Here is an 11,121-nt window from a genome sequence, read left to right on the forward strand (position 1 = left end):
ATGTTGTCACTGTTTTATGATTTATGGAAGATGATGCTTATGTGGATGCCTTGAATTGGTTTGTATAATTGTGTCTGGACTTCTTGATTTTCATTGACCTACTTTCTTTTGTCCAATTGAGCTGAAAATTGACATGCTTTACATTGAATGTGTCCTGTTTAGGTGTGAATTTTTGTGGAATTAATTGAATTGTTTTGGTAGGCTTTTGAGTGAGATAGTTCTGTTTGGTCTTTTGGAGTTGCAAATTGCATGTTTGAAGCTATTTTGTGCATAAAATGATAATGGTGAATGGTATGAGCATGGGACCAATTGCATTTGCTTTTGAATTGTTTTAATGTGATTTTGGTTGGTTTGCACTTGCTGTTTTGATTTTTTTATCCCCTTTGGACCCTAGGCTTGGCCTAGTGGTCTAGTTTCTCACATTTGGTGTGGATTTTCAGGTTGAAATGCAAAAGGCTTAAGGGAAAAAGTGCAAGTTGATTAAATTGAGTTTTGTTTGATGTTGTCCACTAACATGATTTTGTTTTGTAGGGTTTGATGCTTGAGCTTGGGCTTATAGCTTGCACTTGTGTGCATTAACTTGTGTTGTCTGTATAGATTGACTTTTGCTGTTTATTGTTGGTTTGTCTGAGTACTGATGATACTTGATTGATTTCAGGTACATTTAGTCGCTTACAGTTCTTTAAGAACTTGCTTGCTGCTGCTTGGTTTTTAAACCACTTGAGGTAGGACTTCTATTCTCCATGTAGTCTGGAAGACCTGGCCTGTTACTTGGCCAGGCAACTGTCTGAAGTCCTCCTTAAGAGGCGATGTTTGTGGTTGTTTACATTTGTGCCCAAGCAGGTAAAGACCTCTATGAGGCAATTGGCGGATCATAGGGATATGCAATCTATCCCCCGCTATTCTGTTAAGTCGTCCCTCTGCTCACACGGCTGTGTGTTGATGCATTGGGACACAAACCCAAGATCTTGTGTTGTTGCACAATCGAGTCAGAGTCTTGAGCGTAGAAGGGTCCCTCCATTCTGGACCCACGCTCCTTTGTCTGAAGCTCTCCCTGGTCAGGGATAAGAGCTGTGAAGTCTAATCTTCACTCACCTTTCATCTGCTTCACCTTAGCCCCGCAATGGCAAGGTTAAGAGCGAATACTACCCATGTACAGATGACTTGCTTCGGCAGTCAAACCCATTGTTTGAGCCTACTTGACTGGTTATAGTGTGTGCTTTGTGAATATTTGTTTGCTCTGTTTGCTTGTATGCTTGTATGCTTGCTTTCTTCCTGGATAGGATTAGCTTGCAGTTGTGCAAGTAGGTAGAAACCTCAACGTAGGGCAATGATGCATGACAACACTAGGCTCGAGTACAGCTCCCTGGTAGTGTGTCTCCCCTTGGTTTCTGGTTAGATTTTCTTTCCCTTTCAGGGGAACTACATCGCCCTGATCCTCGTTCCAGACGAGGTATGTAGGCAGGAGACCGCGCGAGGTCTCTCCGGGCACCCTTTTCTTTTTTGCGTGTGTTTTGTTTGGCAGCTATCAGGCTCGAGTTCCCGACTCCCTGTTAGTCTGTGTGTGCCGTTTCTTCTGACGTCTCAGCGTCTCTTCTGGCTTGCTTGATGACTTGTTGGCTCGAGTTCCCGACTCCCTACTAGTTTGCATGTTCTTTCTTTCCCTTCCAGGGGAACTACATCGCCCTGATCCTCGTTCCAGACGAGGTATGTAGGAAGGAGACCGTGCGAGGTCTCTCCGGGCACTTTTTTTTCTTTTTGTGTGTGTGCTTGACAGTTATAGGCTCGAGTTCCCGACTCCCTTTTAACTTGTTTGGTTGTTGTATGCTTGGAAGCTGATGTAAGTCCATCGAGTGGCATTCGGGTTCCAGTGTGCGTGTGTTTGGTTCGGATGCCGACGTAAGTCCAGTGATTGGCGGTCGGGCTCCACGTTTGCCGTTTTGTGCGTGTTTTGGTTCGGATGCTGATGTAAGTCCAGTGATTGGCATTCAGGCTCCATGTTTGCATGTGTTTGTGTTTGCTTGTTTGGCGTGCGTAAGCCGAACTACGGCAGCTCTGATTCTCGTTCCAGACGAGATACGTAGGCATAGGATGCGATGTCCTATCGAGCTCTCTTCTTCTTAACTCCATCTGTGTTGCCTTCGGTGCGTGTGTGTGTGTGGTGTTTTAGCAACCTTTTCTTTCTTTTAGAACGTGGATCCCGTCGAGTACGACGGATGTGAGGGGTGCTAATACCTTCCCCTTGCGTAACCGACTCCCTTACCCTTTCTCTTTGGTCGCGAGACCATGCTTTTTCCAGGTTTCTCTGAGCGTTTCCTTTCCCTATCTTGGGATAAATAACGCGCAGTGGCGGCTCTGTGTTGTGTTTTTGTTTCAGCCCGCCGGTTGTTTTTCGCGGATGCGACAGCTGGCGACTCTGTTGGGGAATAGCATAGATGTTGACCTGTGCTGGTCCATCTTCCCTAAGCGAGTCTCTCCTAGCGTTCTAGGATAGTTTAGGTTGCTTGTGTTTTATTTATTGCATTTATTATTCTGACCATGTATATTTGCATAAATGTTTGCATGCATCATACTATCAGGTTGCCGTCCTCTGTGCAGGTGGTTCCTCTGTTTTGGGGTGGGTGTTCTGAGTGGGGCTAAAACCCAGGCCCGAGTGTACACCTAGGATTAGTGTGGTCTCACGTTCCTCATTTGCTATATCAGTACGATGTTGCAACGTGACATACCACAAGCCGGACGAGGTTCATTTGATAGTGCTTTCCATTGTGGAATATTTCACTTTGGTTGAGTTACTTCATCTGAGCTGTTGACTCTGGTGACCGATCGTTTCCCGGATCTTTGGTTTAGATGATCTCAGGAGAGCTACAATGGCACACCCGAAAGGGCAAACCCATTGAGTATCTTTGCCCGATTGTCGAGACTATTATCCGCCTTAGGGTGACCTGATTAGAATTTACCTGTGAGGGGAGGGTGATTCTTTCAGATGCATGTTCAGATGGTGATTTTTTGTTCCGTGGATCAGAGTCATATTTATAAGTCGGATTTATGGGCATGTATTACGGTGACGCCGGAGTGCTGTCCGTGATATTTATCAGTGGGGATCCGTTCATTTCAGGATTCCCTGGGCCGAGTTATTTATCAGTGGGGGTCCGTTTATTTCAGGATTCCCCGGGCCGATTCAGATGGTTGTGGGTGTTTGCTCAGAGACTGATGATGATGATGATGTATCTTTCAGTTCCGTTTATTTCGGAACCCTTGAGTCGGATTTATGGTTACATTTTCCTCAGAGGGTTATGATCAGTTCAGAGACCAGGTTTCAGTGCAGATGATCAGACGACTTGGAGGATGGCAACGCATTGCATTCATTCATCAGCATCATTTCATTTTGCATTTACCTGCATCTAACACATGTTTATCCATATGCAGGGACATTTCTGATTGAGATCCTGGTTGAGAGACTTTCTGCTCAGATATGAGGCCCGGTTTGAAAGACAACGTTGCCTACAGTTTCTTCAACCCAGAGATTGATGAGTTGAGAGATATGATAGCATTGATTACTCCCGGCCATGTGGGGATGTTCAGAGAGGCATACGGTAGTATCCTGAACATGGTTTTCAGACTCACTGACAGCGACAGGAGCGCCATTCATACTCTTCTCCAGTTCTATGACCCGGGTCTGAGATGCTTCGTGTTTTCAGATTATTTGTTGGGGCCTCTGATAGAGGACTATGCTAGTATGTTGGGTATGCAGATCCGAGATCAGATTCCTTTCTGTGCTATTAGAGGAGAGCCAGATGTCCTTGGGATTTCCCGTGCTCTTTATTTGAGTCCGGAAGTGACCAAGGAGGGTTTGAAGGAGAAAGGAAAATTACCTGGTTTTCATTTGAGTTTCTTGGAAGCTAAGACCAAGGAGCATGCTGCGATGGGTAATTGGAAGACGGTTTGTGCTTTGGTTGCTGTAAGCATTTATGGGGTTATTCTGTTTCCTAATCAGAAGAACTTTGTGGACCATAATGCTATCAGGTTGTTCCTGCAGAGAAACCCTATTCCTACTTTGATCGGAGATGTCTATTACTCGGTTCATAACAGGAACGAGAAGAGACGTGGTGGTCTGATCAGGTGCTGTGCTCAGATGCTATTCAGATGGTTTATGGGGTATTTGCCTTCCCGAGGTGCTTTTGCTCATATTGATCCCACTGTCAGGTGGTCATTCAGGTTGATGGGTTTGCGGGCTGATGATATAGCATGGACTCATAACGGTATGGCTGGCCGGGATTTCATATATAGCTGTGGGAAATTTCCCAATGTGCCTCTCATAGGTGTTCAGGGTTGCATTAATTACAACCCAACGCTTCTTAGGAGACAGATGGGGTTCGCCATGGAGGTTCCTCCTCTCGAGCGAGAGATTCAGGAGTCTTTTTACTTCTCAGCTGAGGGCGATCAGGCCAAGTTGAGGCAAGTATCTGGGGCATGGCGCAACATTCAGAGGAAGGGCAAGGTCCCGTTTGGTAAGGTCAACAGCCGGTATTTTCCTCTATTTGATGATTGGCTTCGGAAGAGAATTGAGATTACATATCTACCATTTCCTGGAGGTGATCCTGGGTGTCCTATGATTGAGGGTCCAAGTTCTTCTGTCAGCATGGAAGAATTCCTCGAGATGAAGAGAGCCAGAGATCAGTTGCTTGCAGAGAAGGCGGAATTGGAGATGACTGTTGCTCGGTTTCAGACAGCTAATCAGGAGATTAGAATGAAGATGGAAGATCAAGACAAGCGGCATGCTTTGGAAGCAAAGCGTTTCGAGATGGATACTGCCTACTATGGGAAGATCAACCAATCCTTAGCGTCATCCAACAGGGAGCACGACATCACTAAGGAGAAGCTATCCAGAGCGTCAAAGGTTATTGAATATGAGAAGAGGAGGCAGATCCTCGTGAGAGATCAGAGGGACGACAGAGTCCGAGTCCTCATTGCTGAGTGGGAGGCCAAACTGAAGGTTAAGGAAGCGGAGAATGTGAAGGTCATCGCCGAGAGAGATCATTACATTGCTGAGAGAGATCACTACTTCAGGAAGATGAAGATTCACCAGAAGGAGGTGGGGAGATTACAGCAGGAGAATACCGAGCTCAGGTTCGCCGCAGAGTTCGCGAAGATGGTTGATGATATAGGGCCATCTGTGGGACCCTCATCAGGCTAGCTTTGTCATTTGTGTTGGATTACCGTCAAGCTTGTTGACGGAATTCATTTGCTTGTATTTCTTTCCCGATTCCGGAGACTTGTATCAGCTGTGATGTATGACTATGGCACTTATTGTGCACTTTGCTATGTGATGGTTATTTTCATTCAGTGATTGATCTTCAAGCTTTATTTGCTTTATTGTATGCACTCACACAAGCACACACGTGGTTGGGGTATCATGCTAAATCCTATATCTCTGATCTGTATGAGGGAATTAAATGCTGAATATCAGAATATTGCGGCCGGATTATTATTTGTCTCAATGAAGCCAGGATCAAGAGACAAAGTGTTCCTCCTGTGGATAAACATTGCATTCATGCATGATCATAATAACTGGTTTTTTGTTTTGCAGGTGTCAGTTTCTAACTTGTTTGATTGACACAGGAATGATGAATCCGCCCAACACATACATTTTCGAGCTGAAAGAGAAGATGGGAGAGCTGATCAGTGTCATGCAAGAGTTCGCCTTAGGGCAGAAGGAAATTGCCGAGAAGGTGGGGAGGATTGAAGATTGGCTGAAGATGGGGAACATGCAAGGAAACACTTCGTCGTCTGGACCGAAGAAATCCTTTGGGAATGGTCAGCCTAAAAAGGAGGATGGCGCGAGTGCTGTGTCTGTGCATGCCCAAAGAGGACGTGGTGGGGATCGTTACTACCAGCACACTGCTGCGGTAACCATCCCTGCTGGTAATCAGTCAGTCCGACAGCAACCTCAGCCAACTCCACAGAAAGCACAGGGAGCTGGGAGCCAAGTGAGAGGAAAGGGGGTCGATCGCCATTTTGACAAGCCACCCATGCCATATGCTGTTCTGTTTAAAAGATTGATGGATCTTGGGTTGGTTCGGTCAAGGATGTTAGCTCCATTGAAACCTGATCAGAGGCCACCTAACTATAATGAGAACGCCAGGTGTGAATTCCATTCTGGTGCGCCTGGGCACAACATTGAGGGTTGTAGAGCCTTTAAGCATACTGTCCAAGACCTGGTGGATTCCAAGGCCCTCAATTTTACACTATCATGGAATGTTAATGCTAATCTGATAACACGAAATTATATCATATTTTAGGACTTAATTCCATTAAATTCTATGACTATTTATTTCGGTTTACTGCATTTTATGAGATATTACGTGGTATTTTCTTCCTATTTGTCTCAGGTAGTCTATTTTGAAGAACAAGTGAAAATGGAAGAAAAGGAGGTGCAAAAAGGAGAGAAAAGGAACCAAATGCCAAAGCCCAGCCCAAAGCGCACAAGTCACCAATGTTGTGCCTGTGACGGACGTCACAGGGTGCGTGACGAGCGTCACGCAAAGCAGCCTTGTGACGAACGTCACACATGGTGTGACGAGCGTCACACCGTTCCACTAATTTTTTGGCGCAAGTAACGCCCTCAGAAGACTTGAAGAAGAGACGTTGAGGAGTTTGTGTCCTACATCCACACCGTGCATTTAGCCACGTTGAAGAACTTGAGAAACGGAAAGCAGTTACCAGCACCAATATAAATAGCTATCTCTAAAACCTAAAAGGGCTCCTCGGTTTTTCCACGCTCGTTTGTCGAAGCTTTGCCAATTTTCTTTTCACGCTTTTGCTTAATTTTTCTTTTCCAGCAACTTAACATTGTTTATTTTATTTATTTCTTTTGCAAGTTCTACATTCTTTTTCCCTTGCAATTTACCTTTCCCTTTTTAGCATTTAGATATTTTTCGCATAATAGTTTCTACACCGGAAACTATTGTGCAACTTTTTACCGGATCTAACCTTACGTTAGATTCCAGTTTTATTTCCTTGGTTTAATTTATTGTTTAATTGAAGAATCGAAGAACAAATCCTACCGGCTTGTGGTGGAGTGTTCAAGACTGTTGTATTACGCATTCAGGTTCTTTAATCATTATTTAATATTTTGTTTTATTATTTATCTACATTATCTGCCTGGAATGAGTCTGTTTATGCATGATATGTATTCTTGTTTATTTAGCATGTCTGGCTAATTCGCCTAGATATCGGTATGTAAAGTAAGCAGAATAAGGGATCAAGACTGAGTCGGTCTATTTAAACTTAAAATTGAAATCAATCTTTTTACGGTCTCAACTTACAGGTTTAATAACAAGATTTTTTACAAAAGTAAAGGACATAAAGAAGTTAAAATCAATAGAGCGAGAGTTTGAGGTTTTAACTGGACAGTGTAAGTTAGGCATTAATTCTAGATCAGGGCGAGAGCAAGTTTTAGAGTTAATTAAATTCTGACCTTTTCCAAAAAGTATTTTTAAAGATTGAATGTGAGGACGAGAGTTAAGCATTTGGATTTAATTGTATAACCTAAGTCAACAGAGCGAGAGTTTGAGATAAGGGTGTTTAAAACGGTCAGTGTTTTCTTAAAAAGAGTTTCTGCAACTTTATTGCTTTCAAAATATGGTTTTTGACTTAATTATAAGTGACAGCTACATTAATATAAAATCATGGTTTATTCAACAGAGCGAGAGTTTGAGATAAAACCTTTAACCAATAAAGTTAACTGAAACGATTTACTTTAAAACCAAGAAACCGACAAAGACTTGATTCCCTAGTTTTGACGAACTACATACCGATATCCGTTTTATTAATATTTAATCTAGATCTTAGTTTAGCCTTTAGTTTTTCCCCAAACAATCAAACATTTTCACCTTAGATTTACATAGTAACCTTAGATAACGGTACATCGATTCATAAGTCCCTGTGGGATCGATATCTTTTAAAACTACGCGATAGAACTGTGCACTTGCAGTTTGTACCCCATTCTCGACTCACACAGTCGAGCGATCAAGTTTTTGGCGCCGTTGCCGGGGACTTTTATTTAATCGATATCGTAACTCTTCCGTTACGCTGTAGAGACTAAGGTTTCTTTTTCTTCTATTCTTTCTTTCGTTGATTTGTATGCCACGCACTCGCTCACAAGGCGAACCGCTCTATCTACGAATCAACGATATCGAACTATATCTCCGAGTCTTACGACGAATTCGGGAATATCGTGCTGAAAACAATCTCCCTCCTATAGACTTTCCTGATCTCAAAGATCTTCCTTCTTTAACCGAGATGGCAGAACCAGCTCGTGCTCTTAGAGATTACGCCGCTCCATCGCAAGATGAACCGCATTCAAGTATTGCTCCGCCCGCAATCGAAGCAAACAACTTCGAACTCAAACCTTCGCTGTTGCAGGCTGTGCAACAAAACCAATTCTCTGGAAATCTTACCGAAGATCCAAACCTTCATTTATCCGTATTTGTTCAATACGCTGATACTGTTAAAGCTAATGGTGTCACTTCAGAGGCAATTCGACTTCGTCTTTTTCCTTTCTCCTTAAGAGATAGCGCTAGAAGATGGCTTCAATCTCTTCCTTCCAACTCAGTCACCACATGGAACGAGTTGAAGAAAGTTTTTCTTGCCCGATATTTTCCGCCAAGCAAAACAGCTATGTTAAGAGCCCAGATAAACGGATTTAAACAGAAAGACAACGAGTCTCTTTTCGAAGCATGGGAAAGATACAAAGACATGATGAGACTTTGCCCACACCATGGTTTGGAAGACTGGTTAGTAATTCACACATTTTATAATGGTCTCTTATACAACACAAGGTTAACAATAGACGCCGCTGCAGGTGGTGCACTAATGAACAAACCTTATGCTGATGCTTACCAGCTTATCGAGAGCATGGCCCAAAACCACTATCAGTGGGGAACCGAGAGAACAACGGTGGAAAAACCTCAACCGAAAACTGGCATGTACGAGATAAGTAACCTTGATCACGTCAATGCAAAAGTGGATGCTTTGGTCCAGAAAATTGAAAGTTTAAACGTATCACCTCCAGCCGCCGTGGTTGCTATAACTCAGAATTGCGAGGTCTGTGGAATCCAAGGCCACACTCCTGCGGAATGTCAACTCTTGACTGGAATCCAAGCAGAGCAAGTAAACTATGCTCAAGGAAGCCCCTATTCGAATACCTATAACCCAAATTGGAAGAACCATCCAAACTTTTCATATAAGAGTAATAATGCTTTATACGCACCTGGACAGTCTCCAAATCAAGCCCCATCTATACCACCGGGATATCAGAAACCGAATCCATCCATGCCTAACAATAATACCCCTAGAAAATCCAACTTGAAAATCATGATGGAAAACTTTATAGCTTCCCAACAACAAACCAATAAAGATTTCTTAAACCAGAACATACATACTGGCGAACAACTTAAACAACTAGCAAGCAAAGTAGATGCCTTGGCTACCCATAACAAAATGCTGGAAACACAAATATCTCAAGTAGCTCAACAACAAGCACCTACTGCTGCACCAACTGGTACATTCCCTGGACAGCCCCAACCTAATCCGAGAAGCCAAGCTCATGCAATTATATTAAGAAGCGGAACGGAAGTGGAAGGACCGTCTGATCCAAGGATAGAAAACCAAAACCCTAAGAAATCAACTGAGGAAAGTGAACCTAAGGAAAAGGAAGAGAGTAATAAGGAAACCCTAGAAAAGAAGGAACCTTATGTACCTCCACCACCTTATAAACCACCTATACCTTACCCTCAAAGGCTTGTTAAAACCAAAGATGCGGGCCAATTTAGAAAATTTGTTGATCTCCTTAAACAATTAAACGTTACAATTCCGTTTACCGAAGCTATTACGCAGATGCCCTCATATGCTAAATTCTTAAAAGAAATTCTTTCTAATAAGAGGAAACTTGAGGATAGCGAAACCGTTACACTCCCTGCCGAATGTAGCGCTATAATCCAAAACATGCCTCCTAAACTCAAGGATCCGGGTAGTTTCTCTATACCCTGTCACATAGGAAAATTTGTCATCGACAAAGCCTTATGCGATTTAGGAGCCGGAATTAGCGTTATGCCTTTATCCATATGTAAGAAACTGGAAATGGGAGAATTAAGACCAACCAAAATGTCCGTGCAACTAGCAGATCGTTCCATCAAATATCCTGTAGGAATCCTTGAAAACGTTCCCGTACGCATAGGTCAGTTTTACATTCCCACTGACTTCACAATTATGGACATTAGAGAAGATGATACTACACCTATTATACTAGGAAGACCGTTCTTAGCAACTGCCGGTGCAATCATAGACGTAAAACGAGGACGACTCACCTTCCAAGTAGGTGAAGAGAAAATTGAATTCATTCTTTCCCAATTCTTGAAAGCACCTGCAATAGAAGATACATGTTACTTCATGGATATCATCGATGAATGCATAAAAGAAGCAGAGTTAGGAGAAGACAAATCATCAGACTATCTTTTAGAGGACAAATCTAACCAATGCTTAGCAATAACACCGGACCCTACGCAATGTCTTAACAAACCAACCCCTGATTTGAAAACACTTCCCAAAAATCTGAGATATGAATTCCTAGACTTAGAACTTGAACGACCTGTGATAGTTAATGCAGATCTAGGAAGACTCGAAACAGAAAAACTCTTACATATCTTAAGGAAATATCCAACCGCACTAGGATACCACATCACCGATCTTAAAGGAATAAGCCCTTCTATTTGTATGCACCGCATCATGTTAGAAGAAGACTGTAAAACCTCTAGGGAACACCAGAGAAGACTAAATCCGATCCTAAGTGAGGTAGTAAAGAAAGAAATAACCAAGTTATTGGAAGCAGGTATCATATATCCTATATCTGATAGCAAATGGGTCAGCCATGTACACGTTGTACCAAAGAAAGGAGGCATAACCGTTATTGAAAACGAAAAAGGAGAAACTATAACTAAACGAATCGAATCGGGATGGAGAATGTGCATTGATTATAGGAAACTAAACAAAGCAACCCGAAAAGATCATTTCCCTTTACCATTCATTGACCAAATGTTAGAACGATTAGCAAAACATTCACAT

At 42.8% G+C, this 11,121-nt stretch overlaps 1 pseudogene; it reads right to left on the bottom strand.

Annotated features, from left to right (window-relative positions):
- Positions 1-8,686: 8,686 nt before the first annotated feature.
- Positions 8,687-8,786, bottom strand: LOC127133862 (uncharacterized; annotated as a pseudogene).
- Positions 8,787-11,121: the final 2,335 nt, after the last annotated feature.

This window comes from Lathyrus oleraceus, chromosome 3 (genome assembly GCF_024323335.1).
Source record: "Lathyrus oleraceus cultivar Zhongwan6 chromosome 3, CAAS_Psat_ZW6_1.0, whole genome shotgun sequence".
NCBI lineage: Eukaryota > Viridiplantae > Streptophyta > Magnoliopsida > Fabales > Fabaceae > Lathyrus > Lathyrus oleraceus.